General features: G+C 40.9%; 1 protein-coding gene across 1 annotated transcript in view; it reads left to right on the top strand.

The window, feature by feature from the left end:
* The window catches only part of dok4 (docking protein 4), a 41,030-nt gene that overhangs the window by 5,685 nt on the left and 12,238 nt on the right, over nucleotides 1–23,107 (top strand). The gene's annotated exons all lie outside the window — the stretch shown is intronic.

The raw sequence follows: 23,107 nt of genomic DNA, 5'->3' as shown, positions 1-23,107 counted from the left end.
GCGCTCTGCTCAAGGATGTAATCACATAACGAGCTGATGCAGGATAAACTGCACCTGTCTTTACTTTTATTCATAGTACATAATCTGACAATATTAATATTAATTAGATCAGTTATAAGTAGACACTTCAAACTTTCTTTAGACATATGCTTTACGTTTCTATGATGAGTATTTGCAGAGTTTAAATCGGTTTTAATGACGCGTTTCAGAAAGATGCACGCAGAAAGAGACGGCTGAAAGCACATCCTATATATTTTCATTCTTTTGCGAAAGCAAAACATTTAGTAGATAATGAGTACACACAAATAAAAGTAGACCAATCACAGTTTCGAATCATTTATTAGTCTTATTTGTATGACCAAAATTACTGGAGTATTTCTACGCAGTAATAAAAAAGATGTGGCTGCGCTTAAAGACAAGGAATAACACTTATTACAGAATCTTGCTGTTTACATTTACTCACTAAAGACTGTGCTTAAAAGGGTGCCCGTTGGTGCAAGTGAGGTTCTCTGGTATAGCCAGGGTATGTACGGCGTGGGTTGTGGCCGACAATAGCTTTGAATAAACACCCCTTTGTTCCAGAAGTCGTCGGGTTATTGTCGGAGAACGTTACAGTATTTTTATTCATCATAGAGTGTGCCTGCTAAAGCTATCTTTTACTCTCTTTATCTGGAGGAGTACTAGTGCATTGGTGCAAATATCTTAACTTAAACTGCTGCGTAAAGCCTGTGACCTGCGAATTAACTGAAAGTTTATTCATCATAGTGTATTGCGCTCTCACTCTGTATCCAGTTTTAGCGCAAACGCGCTTTCTCTCTATCTCTTCAGTATCTGGACGAGAACAATTGTGCCGTCCTCGATATGTTTGCTTAATATCCTGACAGCCAGCTAAACTTTTTCCCAACACCAAGACTCTGAAGATTAATTCTTAGTTCCACAGGTTTATTGGAGTTACAAGGAAAATAGTGAAACTGTAACACACAAAGGAGCAATGACGAATTACGTGAAAAATGGCAAATAGTACAATTACTGTAGTCAAAGTTCGTTTTTAAACTAACAAGAAATACATGTAAATACATTCAAGACGTTATAACACTTTTACCGTGCAGCTCGCTAACAAAGAACACGTGAGAGCTAGCATATACATCGCCGACGTGCATCCAAACCATCCTCAGATTACACTTTACGAACTTAAAATAATAGTCAGAAATATCAAATAATTCTTCAAAATAATTTCACAAACAAAGTATACATACCGACGATGCTACGTCAGACATGAGAAGACAGATAAGAAGCACCGTGATTTTAAAACACAGGAGGAAAACGCCGAAATGCGCATGAAGTGCGTGAGTGTTCACTTCTGACCTACGGATAACGCGATAGCACAATCCAAACAGCGCGATCTTAAAGTGAACGTAACCTGAATATAAACACGTACAAAATGCATATTCCCGGAAAACACATTAGAATACTGAAATGCTTATTTAAATTCTACTGTAATATGATAAGAACAGAACACTCCCCGTCTGACGTGGACACACGTCACCCCACAGTCCATTACTATACCTCTGGAGGTAGAAGGAGAACAATTTCATTGACTGGCCTGAGAAAGAGGCTAGTCCCGCCTGGTTTGATGATCTTTACCTCAACCTGGCGTACTTTCCCATCTTTGCTAGAGAAGGCCTGAGTAATCAATCCAAGAGGCCATTCATTTCTAGGCGCTTGGCTGTTCTTAAGGAGAACAACGCTTCCAGGCTGAATGTTTGGCTGAGCGGACTGCCATTTCTTGCGGGCCTGCAGTGTTGGGAGGAATTGTTTCCTCCAGCGGTCCCAGAAGGTGTTGGACAGCTGCTGAACCTGCCTCCACTGGGACTTGTAGAGGTCTGCAACTCCAAACTCACCGGCAGGAGCAGGCACACAGTTCGGCTTTTGTGTGAGAAGAGCAGCTGGCGTGAGTATGAACGAGTCATCAGGGTCCATAGTCACTGGAACAAGTGGCCTGGCGTTGATGATAGCTGCGACTTCTGCCATGAAAGTAACCAGCACTTCGTGGGTGAGCTTGTCTTTCAGCTGGAGGAACATTGCGTCCAGAATCCTCCTTGCCAGCCCTATCATTCTCTCCCATGATCCACCCCAATGGGATGCATGAGGGGGATTAAAAGACCAGATGCAACCCTTGTCTGAGAGGTAAGTCTTTACGGCAGTGCTGTCAATGTTTGAGGCTATCTTCAGTTCCTTACAGGCACCAATGAAGTTCGTGCCGCGGTCGGAACGAATGTTTTTGACCGGCCCACGCATTGAAAGGAAGCGCCGTAGCGCGTTGATGAAGCTAGAGGTGTCGAGGGATTCTATGACTTCAATGTGCACAGCTCTTATGCTCATGCACGTAAATATAACTGCCCACCTTTTACTTTGAGCGCAGCCACCTCTGGTTCTGCGTGAGGAGACGTTCCATGGGCCGAACACATCAAGACCTACATTAGAGAATGGAGGATCTGTTGAAAGACGATCGGCTGGCAGGTTAGCCATTCTCTGGATACTGAGTGGAGCTCTGAGCCTTCTGCATGTTATGCATTGGTAAATGATGCTGCTCACTCTTTTCTTCCCTCCAACTATCCAAAGGCCAGCTGAACGGACCGCCCCTTCAGTAAAGTGACGGCCTTGATGCTGGACCTGCTTGTGGTGGTGTTTGATAAGCAAAGTGGCGATGTGATGCTGGCCAGGAATAATCAGGGGAGTCTTTTCGTTCTGATCGACACTTGAATAATGAAGTCGGCCTCCCACTCTGAGAAGGCCGAGTGTGTCAATGAACGGGTCCAGATTTCTGAGAGGGCTCGTTTTTGGCATCCTTTCATGTTTTTGAATGCACTTTATCTCTTGACTGTAGACTTCCTTTTGAACTGCTTGGATGATTACAGCTGACGCTTTCTCTGATTCCTCAACTGTGAATTCAGCTTTACAGTAATGCCAGCCCTCGCATGCACTGTTCACTCTGTGAGCTGTCTTGAAATGACAGGCTATGTGAATGAGGCGAGTGAATGCACGAGTTAAGGACTTCCAGGTAGAGAACTTTGCAAAGCGTTGTGAATCCAGTTGCTGGTTTGAGGCTGCAGTGCTTAAGGCAGACACCAAAGGGCGGATATTTGGGTCTGAGCTCGGGTCAACAAGGCCATAAGTGCTTTCAGAGATACTGGGCTCCGGCTTGGAGAGAAATTTGGGCCCACTAAACCAGTTGGAGTGTTTCAATTGGCTAGCAGGGACTGAACGTGTTGCGTGATCTGCAGGGTTCATGTCTGTAGGCACGTAACGCCACTGGTCTGGACGACAGGATTTTCTGATGCGTAACACTCGGTTGCTGACATAGACATAAAAGCGCCTGGTCTCATTGCAAATATAGCCCAGGACTACTTTACTGTCCGAGTAGTACGTTACGGCATCAAGCTGTAGGTCTAGTTCTGCTGAGACCAGGTCTGCTAACTCAACAGCAAGCACAGCCGCGCAGAGTTCAAGTCTTGGTACTGTGTGTTCAGGGCGGGGGGCCAGCTTGGCTTTTCCCATTACAAATCCAATCTGGTTGTTGCCATTACTGTCTGTCACTTTCAGGTAGCACACAGCACCGATAGCTTTGACTGACGCATCACAGAACACACACAGTTCTCTTCTTACCGCTGCAGATGGTGAGGCTTCTGTGTAGCGCCTTGGGATGGAAAGCTCAGCGAGCTCGGACAGAGAGGCTTTCCATGACGTCCAGGCTTCTTCCATGGAAGGAGGTAAGGGCGCATCCCAGTCACCGTTCTCCGTCGTGAGCTCTCGCAGGATAGCCTTGCCTTGGACTGTGACGGGGGCAACGAATCCAAGTGGGTCATAGAGGCTATTGATAGTGGACAAGACACCCCGCCGTGTGTAAGGCTTGGTCTCACTGGAGACATTAAAAAGAAAACAGTCTGTCTTGAGATTCCAGTCAAGCCCGAGGCTGCGCTGCATCGGCAGCACGTCTGCGTCGAGGTCAAGGTCTTTGAGGTCACTCGCGTGGTCACTGGATGGAAAGGAGTCCATGACCTCTTTGTTGTTCGCTGCAATCTTGTGAAGTCTCAGGTTTGACTTGGAGAGGACATCCTGTGTCCTTTTCAACAGGCTAATAGCATCTTGAGCTGTGGGCAGGGACTTCAGCCCATCGTCGACATAGAAGTCATGCAACACAAAGTGCTGCACATCTGGGTCGACGTGGAATTGGTTGCCTTGGACAGACTTGTGTAGACCATGAATAGCCACTGCAGGTGATGGGCTGTTGCCGAAGACGTGGACATTCATGCGGTAATCCACGATGGCCTTTGAGAGGTCATTATTCTCGAACCAGAGAAAACGCAAGTAGTCACGGTCTGTTTCTTTTACCCGAAAGCAATAGAACATCTGTTCTATGTCGGCTGTGACTGCGATGGCCTCTCTTCTGAACCGAATCAGCACTCCCAGTAGTGTGTTGTTAAGGTCAGGTCCTGTTAACAGGATGTTGTTGAGTGATACACCGTTATATTGGGCACTGGAATCGAATACCACCCGGATTTTCTTGGGTTTTTTTGGATGATACACCCCGAATGTTGGTAAGTACCACCTTTCTTCATCCGGGTTGAGAGGGGGGGCTAACTCTGCATGACCGTTCCGAAACATGTTGCCCATGAAGGAGAGAAAGTGGTCTCTCATCTCAGGTTTTTTTTCAAAGTTACGTTTGAGAGACATGAGACGCCTCAGCGCCTGTAGCCTGTTGTCTGGGAGCCGTGGCCGTGGGCTCTTGAATGGTAATGGTGCCACCCAACTGTTATTTGAGTCTTTTCGCAGTCCCTGAGCCATTATCTCCATGAACTTTGTATCTTGAATGGAGGGAGCCACCTGGTTGTCATCCTTGGTCAGCCTGAACACTGTGCATCCAAGGTGGTCGGTTTCGCAGATAGGCTGGTCCTCAGGATATGCTGGAGGCTCACTTGTGGCTTGGGTGTCACTGAACCTCTCTTTCACATGGAACACATTGGGGCATGCGTCAAAGAGAGTGGGGCGTTGCAGCTCTGTGGTGTTCGTGTGGAACGTGCTAATTGTCAATGGCCTGTGAACATTACCTAGGCACACATTTCCTACAATGACCCACCCCAGGTCTAACTTCTGTGCGTAAGGCAGGTTGTGAGGGCCATTCACCTGTTTGCGGACTTTATGCACTCTGATAATGTCCCGTCCTAAGAGAAGCATGATAGGGGCTTGCGGATCAATGTCTGGGATGAGGTGAGCAACTGACCTTAGATGAGCATGATGAAGAGCTACTTCGGGGGTTGGAATCTCCTCTCTGTTATTCGGTATGTCGTTACATTCTATGAGGCTTGGCAACGGGATGCGAACAGCTCCATCTAGAGACTCCACTTCATAGCCACTGGCCCTTCTGCCTGCTGATTGCTTCACTCCAGCACATGTTCTCAGTGTGTAAGGAGCACTAGCACTTTGGTCATGGAACATTTCGAAGAACTGTGAGCGAGCCAGTGACCTATTGCTTTGCTCGTCCATGACAGCGTACAACGTCACAGCTTTTCCTCTATGGCCAGCTGGGAACACTTTAACAAGGCATATTTTCGAGCAGGAGCGGTCTGTGAGTTCACCTCCGCAGACTTTCGTGCATTTGTTGGTTACCTGAGACTGCGCTGAAGCTTCATCTCCCTCCCCGCCGTGCTCAGCAGGGCCATCCTCCTGCTGCCAGGGTGCGGGTCCAGGGTGGAGCGCGGTGTTGTGCCTGTTGCTCTTACATTCAAAACACTGGACATTGAATTTGCAATTCTTTGCTATGTGAGACGAGGAAGACAGACATTTAAAGCACACATTGTTTTCTTTGAGGAATGTTTTGCGCTCGTCAATGGGCTTCTCTCTGAACGCCCGGCACTTACGGAGAGGGTGTGGCTTTTTATGCAACAAACACAGTCTTTCGCTGTCGTCAGATTTTGTTAGAGGCTCATCCATGTCAGATGTGGTTCTGGGTGATACATCGGTCTTGTGGACGGAGATTTCCCGCTGTCTATTCGGCTTCCACACTGTCTTCTCTGTCTTGGGGGCTGTATCTGTGTTGGTGATGAGGCTGAAGCTTGGATCATTGGCAATGCGAGCCTGCTGGATGACAAAATCAACAAAGAAGCAAAAGGGGGGATAGCTCATTTGGTTTTGATGCTTGTAGGCTGCACCAGCTATCACCCATTTGTCCTGGAGACGAAACGGGAGTTTTTGTACGATCGGGTTGACGCCTCTCGCAGTGTCAAGGAAAGCCAGGCCTGGTAAGTCTCCTTCAGCCTTAGCGGCCTGCAATTCCATCAGTAGATCACCCAGCTTTGTCAGCTTAGCTCCATCTCGGTTTATTATTTTTGTAAAGCTGTCAATGCGTTTGAACAGAGAATTTTCTACTGCTTCAGCTGAGCCATATGTTAGCTCTAGTCTTTCCCATGCCATGGCGAGTCCTGCTTCTGGCCGATTGATGTGTATTGCTCTTATCTGCTCTATATGCTCCGCTGACTCCTTTCCGAGCCACTTTAGCAAAAGATCCATCTCCTCACTAGGTCCCAGGTTAAGGCCTCTGATGGCAGCCAAAAAAGAACGCTTCCATGCTCTGTAGTTTTGAGGTTTGTCGTTGAATTGAAGCAAGCCTGTAGCCACAAGCTCACGGCGGGCTAGATACCTGACAAAGTCATTTATGTGTGAGCCGCCATCATTTATGTATGAGCTGCATTCATAGGAGTCTGGCCGTATGGCATGGTGTGCGAGAGGAGGCTGAGTGTCGTGCTTTTGTGGTCTAAAGTGGTGTATAGGCCAAGCATGCTCACCATTGGACTTGAAGTGAGGTAGACGAACGTCTCCAGATGTCCTTCTGAATGGCTTTTGGCTTTCCTCGTATGTGCTGATGTAAGGCTGCTGTGAGATGAGATGATGTGGAGCACTATTGTTCTGGTGCGGATAGAAGGGACTGGCTTCAGGCTTTAGTGGTGGAGGTGACACGTTGTGGTTGGTGACCGGCTCTGCCTTTGCTGGAGTGTCACCGTGTTCACATGACTTAAGTTCTGAATCCCTTTCTTTTAGTTGATCAAGCACATACTGCTTTGTACGTTGCGAGGCTTCTAAAGGAACAGTGTCTTTGCTCAGGTCACAACTATGTTTCTCACTCTTTAATTCAGCAGCAGCTTCAAACGCCTCTGCTTCAGCAATGGCTGCTGCTGTCTCTTTTTGATGTTTTAGCATTTCTATAGACACATCCAACTTAGCTTGTTGTAGCCTCAGATTTGCTTCCTCTTCAGCATAGCATAGCCGTGCCTTTGCTGCTTCGGCCCTCGCTCTTGCTCTGACAGCTGCAGACCCCACTGATGATGAACTGGATCTCATGGAACAACATACTTGCGAGCGTGTCCTTATTGATGCACTGCATGGGTTCTCCTGTGCTGCTATATTTCCATGTGAACTCTCTTCTTTAGCCTGTAGCTCTGTGGGGCGCGCTGCTCCAGTAGCACTTGACTGAAGAGTATGGTCCATCGATCGTCCACTGGATGCGTGTGCAGACATGTTTGGGTAGCTTCCAACTTTGCTATATCTCGCTTGCTTGATAGTCGTCGTTTCACTGTGCCGTCCTCGATATGTTTGCTTAATATCCTGACAGCCAGCTAAACTTTTTCCCAACACCAAGACTCTGAAGATGAATTCTTAGTTCCACAGGTTTATTGGAGTTACAAGGAAAATAGTGAAACTGTAACACACAAAGGAGCAATGACGAATTACGTGAAAAATGGCAAATAGTACAATTACTGTAGTCAAAGTTCGTTTTTAAACTAACAAGAAATACATGTAAATACATTCAAGACGTTATAACACTTTTACCGTGCAGCTCGCTAACAAAGAACACGTGAGAGCTAGCATATACATCGCCGACGTGCATCCAAACCATCCTCAGATTACACTTTACGAACTTAAAATAATAGTCAGAAATATCAAATAATTCTTCAAAATAATTTCACAAACAAAGTATACATACCGACGATGCTACGTCAGACATGAGAAGACAGATAAGAAGCACCGTGATTTTAAAACACAGGAGGAAAACGCCGAAATGCGCATGAAGTGCGTGAGTGTTCACTTCTGACCTACGGATAACGCGATAGCACAATCCAAACAGCGCGATCTTAAAGTGAACGTAACCTGAATATAAACACGTACAAAATGCATATTCCCGGAAAACACATTAGAATACTGAAATGCTTATTTAAATTCTACTGTAATATGATAAGAACAGAACAACAATATTAAAGCGCATTCACCGATATTTATGTATGCAATTTCAGCAACAAAGAATTGCATTGTTCTAAAAGGAAACATTAGTTGTGTTTACTTAATTTAAGAGACCTGTCTTATTTTCTCTTGTATATTTAGTATTTCTCTTTCATAAAGAAAAAGTACTTATTATCCGAATACCTGTTTAATCGATGGAAAAATCTGTAGAATTCTCGATTAGTTAAATAATCGATAGCTGCAGCCCTAATGCAGTTGTGACGCCGTTGACAGGCAATGCAATGAGGATAGGTAATCCACTGGTTAAAATTGCAAACATCTCTGAATTTAAACAAGTGAGGTTGCACAACTGAGCACAAAATCTATGATGCAGTGGTGCTGGTTTATGAACATTTTTAATAAAAAATTATACATATTGTGCCTTTAAGACACACATAAAAATAAACACTTTGTACAGTATTAAAAGTGCAGCATAAAACATACAAATGTGTGTGCTGTTTACGTTTGTAAGTTTGGGTCTGTGTTGATGGATGGGACAGAGTAAATGGCTTTGACCCTGACAGAAGAAACAGCCAAGGAATCATATGAGCGGTGTGACATTGTCTGTGTGTGTGCAAGAGATGAAGTGTTTGTGTGCCTGAGTATAGCATGTCATATAGGACAAGTGGCCTCTCTTCCTTCCCCCTCATGTCATACTCTGATTTGCTCTTGGTAGATTGATAATACCAGTTAAAAATAAATTATCTTTTTTACTGTGCAAACTGACTATAGAATAGTGTTTCTATAGAATATGTCAATATGTCACAGTATGTCTTTAAATCCAGCTGCATATTGTGCCCGTGTAGTGCATGTCTATGGATCTGGCCGAGTATAGTGCGTATATAAAGCTCTCATAATGTTATTTCTCTATGGTCTCATCAGCTGACTCTGCTGAAGAAGATTTGCCAAACTGCAGTTTCCTGTTTATATTAGCCCTTCCTGTGTTGCAAGGCTTTCATTTGGGCTAGTTAACATAAAAGGCCAGCTAATGATAAACAGCAATGGCTTAAGATGTCATCAAACTATGAGAAACTCAGTTTGTCCTACTGCACACATTTAGACTAAACAACACTGGCTTCTTCATATGCCGACATGTTGCATTTGATGCGATTTATATTTTCAAATATGAAACTTACAGTATTACCATAATGCAAGGATTTTCTGGATGGTTACTGTTATCTGTTAGGTCTTCTAAGTGTCTTAAATCTTCTAATCTAACTTTGCTAGGTTGGTAGGTGCTGCTTACTGGCCAAAGTTAAAAGTGCTTGTTAAAGACGAAATGCTGGTCCCAATGGCTCTTATTCCTCCCGGAGTAACTATTTACAGGCTACATGATGCAAAGTATCACTCAGGTCTGTAGTCTTCTTTGAAGATAAAGTTTAATTTAGGATGACATTTTCTATTGTAGCCAAGGCGTCAATACTGTAACAGTTATTCTTGCCTTTACAAGGACCACTTTTTAATTTGGAGCACCACTTTGTTTCCATTTTTTCCTGTGTAAAGAACGTTCAGTGAATAAAGCGAGCTGCTTTTTACTGTAATGTGTTTTACCGCCGGTGCACCGGTCCATGACCCATGCGTTTGAAAAGCACTCACTGTGCTGAAGATGACATTTAGAGAGGAAGGCTCAACATTATAAGTTTGGCTCTTCTGCTAGGCCTGCCGCTGAGAAGGCCCCCTGAGAGCCCCACAGCAGTTAGGAGACATCAGACAACATCCATAATTTATGACAGAGATAGAGATGCGGCTCGCGGCTTGTTTTTGTGTCGAAGTTGTGCCCTCACGCAATCGCTCTATAACAAATGAATGGTGAGCGCATTTCCTCCTGCTGTCTTTCTCTCTGTATCTTTCCTCTCACGCTCTGATGTTTTGCTGTGTCCCATAAATCATGTTATGAGACTAGGGCATTATAGATAGACACACTTTTTTGCAAAGTTTTTAACTTTTTAAGTAATTATGTGCCATGGTGTGTGTTGAGTTTAGTTTTTTATGAATTTCCACAGATATAAATAGTGTCTTAAAAAGGGTTTTTTCATTTTTTAGACGAATGATCAGTGAAATATAATAAAGTTTAATTAAATAATTACTACTAAAATATTCTAAATCAGGAGTTGTGTGATCTTTTTAAACCCAGCACTAAACCTTAAATAAACGTAACGGACAAAACAGACCAAAACTATAAACATTTAAAAAAAATTATAATCACACCAGAATGTGTAAAGAGGTTGTGAATTTGGGGGCTTTGCTAATTTGAGAAAAAAGCTATTTATTTTTAATCCCGACAGTACCAGTAAGGCTGTAACACCACAAGCGACCGGCGCTACATGACACACGGCTTGTCGCACCGCATCCAGTTTGGATAAAATAAAAAATTATTATAGGTTCTAATGCGTTTCGAATGTCTTTTGTCGATTCGCGCTGTTCGCGTCCTGTGTAGACACGTTGTAAGTGACAGCTGTAGGTTTAGATGAGGCCAGACTTTAGGGGTTGTTCCAGGCCACAGTGTCTCACCCTCTCTCCTGTCTCTCCTCCTCTTTCGCTCTTTCAGCTCACTGCTTTATGATGAAGTGCAGAGCGTCATAGTGTTTTGAACTGGTGCGTGTCTGTCACCTCAGTCTGCCATCAGAGACCATCTTCAAAGCCAAAGGCTCCAGAATGCTGACGTGAACAACAATCCTCTGAGCTTCTTATATCCTCCCAGAGCCTATGTTTCTGCATCTCACAATCTGTCTGTGCCTAATTTCTGCTTTCTTCATCTTCTCCATCTCTTTCTCTGTTCACTGTCAGTCATCCGAGGCTGTCAGGACCCATCTGTGGGTGAGAGAAACACTCTTTGAGCAAGCTAGAGATTCTTGGAAAACATGACTAATTTGTTTCCAAAGGCTACCTGAAAAGAGACAGGCAGAAACTCATACAGAAGTTTCTTATGAGAAACAGCCACACATGTGTCATTTCAGTTAGAAATAGACCAAGAATCAAAATCCACGAACATTATGTATGCTCTTTCCTTTCATTTTGTTTTAATTCTGTGCTTAGTGTATAATGCTGTTATTGTATACTTTTTTAGAATATATGACAAAAAACGTAGTCACACTAAAAATATGTCACACTTTTTTGGCATCTGTAAAAATTTTGTGAATGAATCATTAGTTTACACGTTGACTGTTGAAAAGTTAGCTGTTATTTCTGAGGTGTCTCTAAAAACTTTTGGCTGATGCTGTGAGAGCGAAACCAGCCGTTGACTCATGTTCTCTTCAGTCCCACTGTCCTACAAACCCCTGCCTTTACTTATCCTCCCTGTAGATCAGTCAAATTAGGATAACTCTCTTCCTTAAGGCCTAGTTAACTTAAAATGTCCCTGGGAATTTGGTGTCTGAGAGTTGCCTGTTTTAGTATTCCTACCTTGTTCAGAGCCTCATCTTAAATATGACTAGGAGAGGGAGATTTGTATATAAGACATTCTCAGAATAGCTACATGGCTCTAAAATCTAGACTAAGTTGTGTCCAAACTGTCAAAGCAAATGCTCACTGGAACAAATGGGTGGATGAGAATAGAAAGCGTCAAACTCCAGACAGACCTCAGTTCCACAGGAGCCAGACGAAGCCTTTGGTCGGTTGTTGTTCTTCACCTCGCCAAATACTTTGTGTGATGACAATGAGGGGAATTTGGACCTGTCTGAAATATGCTTTCTATTTTCCTCATGCTCTTTCAGCTTTGTTCACTCATGCTGTGAGATGGTTTGATAAATTCTAGACTGTCATCATAACACCTTCATCTGTCCATTCGTTAGCTCCAGCCATTGGGAATGAGCTAAATGGGAAGAAACCGAAATGGTTTCTGTCACATTAGGTGCTACCCAGTTTGCGTATTTATGCGCTATTCTTTAATTTTGTATTATAAATACATTTTTCATTTTTTGATTTAGAAAATGAAGCTTTGCGTGTTTACGGTCGCGACCTTACGTATGTAGTAGAGGGGTCGGGACTAAAGGTAGCGCAACATATTGCATGCAATTAAATCTGCATTTCCTTCAACCCGAAAACAGTGAAAGCATTAGTGTAGTAAAATTGTGAATTGTTTTTCACTACTCTTCTAAAATTCATCCGCCTGTGAGTGAGTCCATAGTGTAAAGTACATTATGTGCGAGGCAGCTAATGTCTTTTTTTATTGTTTCAGAATTGTAGTCATACAGTAAGAGAGAGAGATTAATAAAGAGTGCAAATATAAACGGAGATAAACACAGGATATCCGCATCCATATTTGTTTTTACTGCTGTACGCTTTTGCTGTCATTTTCTGCCAATTGGTGCAATAAAAATATTTATGTTTGTAGGTAGTTGTAAAGCACTGAGGACAAATGTAAGCTTACGTGTTCAAAATAAATCTTGTTGAAATCTTTCTTTTGGTAGAAAACGTCTGCTCTCTACACACTAAAGCTATTGCTTTTACAGTTTTTAATATTCCTTACCCAAACACAAATGCACACATATTTTCCCCTTTGTGTATACACCAGAGTGTTGGAATACAGAGACTGCCTTGCGCACTGTTTAAATTTCTCTCTGCACTGCAGAATAAAAAATGTTTGAATGTGTTTAATAGTTCCCAAGCAAAAAAGCCCCATAAAGTTTAAAAGCAATAAACGTCTCTCAGGTGATAGCAAACTACGTCTTCTCCTCTGCTTTCATGCCTGAGGGGATTTTATGAATTATAAATGCTTTTATTTGTTGTTTTCCTGCAGCGGTATTTGAGAGTGTATGAGCAAATTTGTGTTTGTGGAATATGCACAGAGACACTCTTTAGACGTCATAAAGAGGCTTTGCACAGCACCAGAAAACAGACAGACACTCAAAGGTCATCACGGCATGCGGAATAACTTCGAGCAATATAATGAAATACTTTGTCACCTTCTCACAAACAAACATTGAAGGAACTAGAGGTGTATTTTTATGACCGATCAAGATTCATTTTACATGTTTAATAACTGAAATGGAGGTCAAATGTTTTTATAGTTTTATTTCTGCTGTTAATCATAATAACTTAATTATGCATTTCTAGTGTCTGAAGTTGAACAACATGCTTTATAAGGCTATTATTGTGCACCGTCAACAAATAATAAATCTTAGCTCTTTTTATTGCTAATATAAACTTGTCCAAGGCTTTGCACTTAATAAATGTTACTTAAAATTTTAAGTCGTTTCAATTTTAAAGCCAGAGACTGATTCCTCAAAAGTTCCTCTTCTTATCAGTCTCGCAAGTGGGTGTGTGTGTGTGTGTTTGGCATTTTAAACACAGTGAAACCATTTTTAAAATCATTTTCATATTTTCCATTTACTCAAACAAGACCATATTCTACATTTAAACAACTTTTTAATTCAACTTTGTATATCATGATCTTGTCGAAAACAAGTGCATGAACAAGAGTAAGTGTCCACACGTAATAAATCTTTCAGGCACGCACATACTTGTGTGTTTTTCTAACTTTATCTCTGCTGATCTGGTAAAGAGGAATGGAGACAAAGTGTCGCGTCAGGCTGAAGGAGGGGTGCTGAAACAAGTTGTGTGTATATGTGTGTTTATAGCTGCTGTGTTATCTGTGTTAGATACAGGCTTGCAGACATCATGTCTCATCTTCCCAGTTCTGGGGGCTTGCGTGTATGTGTGTGAGACTGTTGTTAAGACTATGTAGCAGGAGAGCGGGAATTTTTCCATAAGAGGTCACAAACAGGGCCTGTAAACCAGACTGAGGCATCTTCATTCCATCCAGCAATCTATCATATACTTCGTTTTTTCCATCTGTTTTCTCTCTCTTTTGAAGAAGAGTGCTGTTAATCAACCTGATTTTCAGTCACTGTTCTCATTTTACTGAAGAGTGATTCATTGATGTTGATGTCGTGTCGATTTCTTATGGTTGATAGGTGATGACTAAATGTATTAAATAAGACGGTAGTATAAGTTAAAACTGTAGATTTTGAAACTTTTTTAGATTTTTTAAACCACTTCTGTTTGTCAGCCATGCATAATATTCTCATATGCCCAATATGGTGTGGTTTGGTTAATGTAGCTTGATGAAATCCCTGTCAGTAGTTTTGTACCCTACCCTCACATCATTCAGAAGAATGTTGCACTGCTTTGCAGTTTTATTTGTCTAATTCAATCATCTGTGTGGGGGTGTTAAACTTTATTCAGCGGTCACACCAGACATTTTAGTTCCATTGACTTCCATTCATGTTCTTGTGAATGCAATTGTGAAACGCAAGGTGTAGCAAAAATAATCACGTTTGACTTTGTTCCAAAGCTCAAATTTGTTGAACTTCTGGCAATTCGTAATGTCGTATGACCAGACATTAAAAAGGATATTGCACCATTCAATTTTGGATAATACACACTGTAAAAAAAATCTGTACAAAAAACGACACCGATTTTTTTCTGTAAATCTATAAGATGCAAGGATATATTAAATAGTTTTACTAATTTTTCTTGTAAATGTGTAGTCTTGTTCTGTAATTTTATATTTTAACCATATTTTGAAGAAAAAGATTTAAAAAAATCTTGTAAACTTTCTAACAGCTGGCCTAAAGCTGAAGCCCTAGAAATAAACTGTAAAACAACAGGTTTTCTCTGTAAAATTAGACTTTACTCTCTGTTGTTCTTGTAAATTTGCGGTCTTTTTCTGTTATTCAGGTTTTTGACCGTATTAAAAAAATACAGTTTAACAGTGCAGTTTTAAAATGAACAACAATATGTCAGAATTCATGATATGCAAATAAAAACCCCTTGATTCTGAATGTTTGGGTGATGTCATGCCTTGTCGTTAGTTGAAGGTTGGTAAACAGTTGATGTAGCTAAAAGCAGTGAAGTTTAAATGAAATGTAGTACGATTTGCTGTCACACCATTGATGATTAGGTTAAGGTGTTAGGCAGGGGCTCCGGTATTGCTCTTTCTAATAATCTTATGTCTTATGTATGATTCACATTTTATAAATTCATCTGTATTAGCCACATTGTAAAATAGTTGAGGATAGAAATAAGGTTAAAGTCAGAAATGTGAAAAAAAAAATTCTTTTTTAGTTTGACATTGTATTATTTATGGAAAGAAAAGTAAATTTTCGTGTAATTGGTATATCAGCTTTGGGCATGAGTCATGAATATTCAATCCCTCTCTCTCTTCTTTTCATAAATGCCTGCTGATAATTCCCTGTGTTCATCCCATTGTGAATAGACCATTTGGTAGCTATAGGGTCAAATCCCCTCTGGTGTATAGGATATTAATTAAAGTTGCCCTTCAACCTAATCTGAACCCTCATCTGCTGCTGCTTGAGCCTCAAGCATTGATTCAACCTGCAGCTGATTATGAAACTTCACCATTCCCCACTTGAGCATTTTCATAAGAAAAATATATTAAAATCACTTTCAACTCTTCTTTATGTTCATCATTCCCCTTTTGAATAAAAATAAATTCAAGTCAAGTCATTGAGGCGGAGTATGAGAGGACACCTCTGGCACAATGAGTATTATACGTGGGTTGTTGTAAAGACAGTGTGTGAGATACAACACCTGGATAAGAGAGAGAGAGAGAGAGTCCTTGCACTCTTCCAATAGCAGTCAAGGAACAACAAAGCTCTTTAATTCAGTGTGAAATTGGCTCGGAGTGCTGATGTGTGTATGCAGTGGATCGAGTGTCCTCCAGTAGGATGTACACCACACAGCGCGCACACACACGGATCCATGTGGAGGCGGTTTTCACAGTTGCAGCACTGAAGGAGAAGAGAGGAAAATTCAATTGGCCAGTCATGAAGCCAGCTGAGCCCACTGGGTCCAGCCGTCCTTATTGGTTTTCTGTCGGGGCTCATCCCACCCACTGCCTTTTCCTCTCTATTTTTTCTCGGTTACCTGGTGGTAGAGGTCATGTCCCAGTTACGAGGTAACTCTCGCAGTGCTGACAGTGTGAATGAAGAGAGCCAAACCAAGCTCAAAACTCCATCGTCCTTGATCAGAATAAATGACACGTGTGTGTGTTTTCACGATACTGGTTTCCCTGAACTCTTCACTGCAAGTTTACCCCTGACTTTTTGCAATATTTTCTGGGATTTTACGGGCGATATTTTGCATCCTAAAGACTTATGTTGTACTAGCTCCAACTTGCATGTTACCAGGACATTCATTATTGATATAATTTATAGAGAATGAGAAAGATTTTCTCATCAAATCATGTCATCTTTCACTCATTCTCATGTCAACCTTTGTATGGACACAAAGACATTGAGACATTTCTCTAAATATCTTCTTTTGTGTTTCATAGAAAAGTCACATACAGGTTTTCAACAACATAAGGGTACATAAACGATGTTTGAATAAATTATATTTGAATGAACGCTGATATTTTGAGACACAACACATTACTAGTGTACTGTGATCTATGCAGCATACAAGCAAAAAGCACAATATAAAAGAAAAGTAGCCTACCAAAAGCAAACTTGTGGGGGATGCTTATGTTCTAGATTAAGTTGTATTGCTCTTTTCTTTAGAACTTTATACTTTTAAACGAAGTCGAACGGCTGGTTCACGCATGCTCTCATTCGCATTTAAGCCTTATGCTCCCACATCAGAGCTTTGCATTGCGGCCGAAATCAAGTCTATATGCAGGAGAGTGGAAATATGGGAGACACGTTTTCACCATCCAGAGGCGTATGGCGATCGCCCATCATGTTGAATTTATTACGTTTATTTTATGTCATCATAATGAATTAGCTGCAAGAAATGTGGACTGTAATGCTACGCTAGCCCGTCACTGATATTTTACTTCGTCAAATGATCTGGTAACACGTACTGTATTTAATTACACTTGCCATATACTTGTAGGGCTGTGACCGTGGCAGTTTTTTACCACCGTGGTGGTAATGGACAAATTAACTGCGGTGGTTGGGAAGTACATATTATTCATATTATTATATTTGCGTCTAGCAACCACATGACTAGTGGAAAAGAAATATAGACCTTATCTAAATACATTTGGAAATATGATTTCAGAAATAAATGAGGATGATGTTTAATTTGCAAATGTTGATGTCCATGTGCAAATGTCCACGTTTAATGCTCAAATCCATTAGTGAAACGGCACACAGCAGTACAATTTTAATAAACATACAGCAAGTAAATAATGAAAACTTACATTTTGAAAACTTATGTTACCTTACGTTTACGGTTTTTATGTCGCTTAAACAGCGTGTGCACTTTGACCGGCCATTCACACAGAATGCTTCTTTCAATGCCGCTGCACTACTGTATCATAATTTTTCTATATAAACATGCGTTAAACGGAGACGTTTGGATGTTCGTGCGCATCTCACGCATGATAGGTAAAGTTACATATTGTTTTGCGTCACAATGGGAGGGCGTACCAATGGCTGAACAGCAGATGACTGTAACACATGTGTAGCAATTGCAAGTTCGCATTACGTTATATTAAATACAATAACGAACAAACATCTTCAAAAAGCGATCGTGTTCCCCTGAGAAATAAGGGTCAGTAGAGGAAGGAACGATTGACAGGGTGATGCGATCGCTTTCCTCTCACATATCTAATTTAGGCCTTTGTTTTATGATTAAAGAAAATGATTTCAGGAAATCACGAAGCCATTGTGACCATGTAAAACAGCAGACATCATATGCATGTTTACTATTTTGTATTCAACCATTCAGACCGACCATGTTATTCATATGCGGCTGGGTGCTCCTAACTCTTGAAGTTGAGAGCTCCTGTACCATTAAAAAACGATACCTTGTTATAGGTTTTGTAGCAAGGGCACTGCTATTTTGCATTACTGCTAACGGTCGGTGGCATCACAGGGTTGGTGGCTTTGCCTCAGTTCATCAGACACGATGGGAGAGACACTGTTAAATACAGGACGGTGGAGGGCAAATAAGGAAAGATAAAGACTGAAACTGTGAACCGGTCAGGTCTTTTGATCTCTTTTGCATGTGTTATTATTTATTAAGAATTATCCACATTCTGAGGAGAACAAAAGAAGAGGAGAACATTTGTGAAGAAACGATTTCCACGCGTTTTCTTTTCCTGCATTTTTCTTTCCTGATTGTATGTCGCGTAGTCTTTGTAGTCACAAAACACAAATCCCCTTGTTTTCTAATGGTAAAAACAGCCGGTCACGTCATGTATTGAGTCGTAGACAGAACAACTCAACTACCCTTCAATATGCATGGCTTGGCATTCTGTAATCTTCAGATTTCACTCTGTGATTTCAAGAGTGTTTTCGATTCATTCCTGATCCATTATTTTAATTAGATATAGGCAGTGAGGGTCAATGTCACTAAAAACCTTTGATTGGCTTCACTCAATTATAGTGTGTCCAGTCAAGTCCCGCTTGACCCTTTTGTGCAGTTTTGAATTGATTTCCTTCTGCTTTTGTTTTCTGAAAAGCACTGCAGCATGCTCATAATGGTTTTGAAGCTGACGATGTAAATTAAATTCTTAATTTTATTTAGGTAACTTGCAACATTTATACTGTGTTGTTTTTTCCAGACCCACACAAGGCCAAATGAGCTGCTTCTATTATACTGTTAAATATTTGATGAAGGAAAAAACTAAAATGAAAGTGTCACCGGCTCTTTCGCTCATTTCTCTTTCTCCCTCTACAATTTACATTTTTAATAAAGCAATGAAGTAGTAGAGGCCATGTAGTATATTGTGAATATAGACATGGCTTAAAGGCATTGTTGCCCATGATGCACAGCTATGACTATATTGATATAGTGTGGATTCTAGAGCCCTGCTGCTTAAAAAAACAGCAACTACATACAATAATATAACAATTAGAACGCAAATTTACATCAAAACTCTTTTATTAAGTAAAGTACCACTATCACTAGAACGTAACAGAACAGTTACACAACAAGTAAAACAGTAAAGGGAGAACAGGTGCTTATTATAGCGGTTACAATTAGCACACACCTTTTATTGAATGTTATTAGCATTCAGGGATCCTCATGTAAAATAGAGGTATATGTAAATAGTAATCTTACTGCTCGAAAGGTAAAGGCATTAAAGTATTGTGCTTTTCATGTAGTGCAACATATGGGGGTTCTTTATTCAACAAAGACAAAAAGCTATTTGCAAGGATTTTCTTATTGGGGTCAAGCATCATTAAACATAACATCTCACAATTAGTTTTATTCGTATGTTAGCAACTGAATCCACACTATCCAGAGGACCTGTTCTTTAAAATTGTCCAGCTGAGGCTCTGTTCCCCATTTTGTCAAACATGCTTGCACCACGATAATTGGACTTGCAACTTTATTTATTTTTGTGTTGCACTACGACTAATATAGTGTCATTGACTGTTTCAGGTAACACTATATAGTTGAATTTGTTGCCACCAAACAGGATGTAGAGATCTTTTTCTTTGCATGCACTAACATAATGGAAGCAAGGTGACAGATTTATTTTATGATAACACTTTGCTGTGTTTAGCTTCTGTTGCTTCTCTGTCTGTCAGCCTTCTTTCTTCATTTGTGTAGTGCATACTGGTGAAGCTTCTGGTTACCTCGGGTGTTCTAGACAGCTGTCAGCCCTTAGTAAGCAGAAAGGGTCTTCATTGGGACCTCATACAAACTCCTCGCTGAGTTAACACTTTCAACATAATGTGCCCCTTTCAGCTAACCCTGTTGAGAACGAGATGTCTTCCAGCCAGGAAGGGTTGTTATGAGAAAGCCTGATGGAAAGAAGCTAAATTTGATAATACTGTAATATTACAGTTTGCTTTAGATCAGTGGTTTCTCCTGTGTGAACACTGATGTAATAAATGTAACACACAACTGTAATATGCAGCTATAATGTGCATTGAATTCATCAAGGATCATTATTATAGTGGTTTTATTCTCCTAATACGTGCCAATGTACTGTATGTGTGTTATTTTATTGCCTTCTAAAGACAGTCTCTGACCAGTATAGTCTATAGCCTTATAGTCACACAACTACAATAAATGACATTCTTCTCTTTCTGTTGTTCTTTATGCCCACCTTTCTCTCTTTTCATTCACATTTATTTGATATTTCACCGTCCATCTTGTGTCTCTTGCCCAGAAGAGCCACTTTGTCTTATTCGCATGTTTTCTTCTGAGATAATCCAATGGAGAGTGTATCAGAACTGACAATCAGCATCATCTCTGCCTCTCCTGCTGGCTTACTTTCTTCTCTCCCTAGGGGACTTTTTCCGGCTTTGACCACAACCATTAAATCGTCTGCTAAAGGTGTATATGTTGGGGCCGCTCAGGGCAATTGGGGACAAGCCTTTGAAAAGTACTAAATCTGATATTGTCTTTTTGGTGAGCTTGTGTTATACCCCTGGTTTTCACATTCTCTATTCCAAATTTGGCAGACAGCAGCCTGGACAGGTTTAAGGACTAGCTGGACCTGCTAAGACACACTAGGGGTCCTCAACAAACTTCCAACAACTCTTGAGATAAAATTCATTAAATTGAATTAAAAAATACAAAGCCAGCAAATAAGCTAACCCTAAATAAGATGGAACAAACAACAAAGCAAGATATTCCTAAGTGTTTTAGTCATGCCAAGTTCTTGAATCCTGGTAAATCAGGGGACCAAGTCAAAAAGGTTAACTCTACTGTTTTAGCAGTTTTTCTTTTCATCCGTTATTGCTTAGTGGTAAGAACATTTCAAAGTAATTTCTCTACACACTATAAAGTAAGTAAAAGTAAAAACTAAATAAAGGTAATACACAATCACAGTCCATTTACATGCTTAAACGTAATGCAGCATTTAGAATTGAATAAGTTTCACATTGAGTGAGACTACATGTGTTACTGTGTAGACATTGAAATTCAGTGACCGACTGAATGTCCCTTTACTTGTTGTTGCTGGTTAGGATTTACGTAAAACAAATATATTTTTGTTTCTTTAGGCTGGTTAAGTGAGTGTAATGTGATTATCATTGTACTTACTGGAAATGTGCAGATCTCTGCATGAATAAATGCTAATATCTCATGTTCGTGTCACGAATACAAGCTTTCATTTCTCCTACAGTAAATGTCTCGCATTCTTGGTCCTTTTCAAGATCGCTATTTGGATAATTATAAAAGAATACGAGATAAAATTGCATTTTATAGCGTTTAATCCTTTTAAAACTACTTTCAGGCAAATGAAAGAATGTGTTAATTCACATTAAATTTCAAAAATGTCTTTATCAGCAGATTATATTGCAACAATGGAAGGAGATTATATAATTGCATTGTTTGTATTGCTATTGTAGAGTTATCACCCTGAAGATATTATGGCTGAAAGCACTTTGTGTTCTGTCAAACATTTGTTTTATGATCCAGACTACAGAATATTGTGTCTATTGTATTGGACAAGTTGTTGTTCCCACAGCAACATTTACGTCACATTAAATCAATAAATCTGTCCCAGATCAATATTATGATCCTGAAATGTTTCGTGAAACGAAGCTTCAAAACGGGTCTTGAACCCGTAACCATATGTGACTCGTCAGCTCGCAGGGATTATAAAGAAATGGCGACGAGGCATTGCAGGCCTATCATTAGCCGGGCTTTCAACAGACGACTCTTGTCTCCTGTGTGATCTCTGCTCTCTGTCAATACCCGCACTTAACCGTGAAAGCAGATGTTCTTCTTCCATTTTCCCTCCCACATTTAGTGTCACCTGCAGCTGAACAAGCTGTTTGTCGCTAGTGCTGCGGGGGACTGGGTGGTGTATTCTGTTGCTTGTGTTCATTAGCTATTTCTGAGTCTTCTTCACACCTGGATTCCTGAGTCACCGCCACAGAGATCAGCAGAGATGCCTGAACTCAGGCAATGACACCCATCTTGGCTCATTTCAATTACCAAGATTGCCAAGATAGAAGAGTTCTCAAGTTCTTATAAAACTTAAACTCAGTTATAGCTGCCTACTTGCCAGCTGTGTTTTGGCAGAGCTGTAAAAAACACCTTTTCAAACTCGTCTTAATTAAAAATAACCTCTGAGAACGTCTTCACGCTGTACACTGACCTAAAGCTTAACTATTTGGCACTTTGCTGCATACTCTTCGCCATTCTTTATGCAGAAACAGGCTCTTAGCAGCTCTTATGTTAAATTGGTGCTTTTTAGCTTCAACTTTGCACTTGATTTGTATCTATTGCCTCCTACTGAAGAACAGCAATCATGATGCACTACATGCACTTTGATGTAACTCTTCGCTGCCAACAGAACAGATTTGAATGACTTTGAAGCGGTACTGTGCTTTGGCAGTAAAGGTGAAGAATTGTATATCTGAAAAGGATTTACACTAAAAAACATGATCATGACTTTTTATCTCTTTATCTCTTAACCTCTTCTCACAGTATTAAATGTATATCAGTGCTGACTTGTTAAACCTTCATTTTCGAGTTGTTATGATTTTCGATTCTCATTATACTGTGCCGTTAAGTCGCTGTTGAGGTCCTCTCAAAGTCAATTCTCCACATCCTTCCGCAACTATCCTTCGTCTGCCTTTTATCTTTATTTCTCTATTCACTCTCCTGACAAGGGCTTTTGAAGCTAGGTCATGAGAGCACATAATAATGGCATTATGATTCACTGATCCTCTTCTGGAGCAAACGGCCCCTCCTTCCCAGAGCGAGGCACTTTTTAAAACCAACAGCGCCGACAACGATTAGCCTGGCTCTGTCCTGGCTAATGAGCTCCTTGTTAAAGTTTAATGTCTGTGTTCCACTGCAGTCAAGAATTTTAAACTCAGTCCCAGCTCTC

The sequence above is a fragment of the Barbatula barbatula genome (assembly GCF_947034865.1).
Source record: "Barbatula barbatula genome assembly, chromosome: 1".
Classification (NCBI taxonomy): domain Eukaryota; kingdom Metazoa; phylum Chordata; class Actinopteri; order Cypriniformes; family Nemacheilidae; genus Barbatula; species Barbatula barbatula.
The sequence above is the reverse complement of the archived record's forward strand: the minus strand, read 5'-3'. Positions and strand labels throughout refer to the sequence as shown.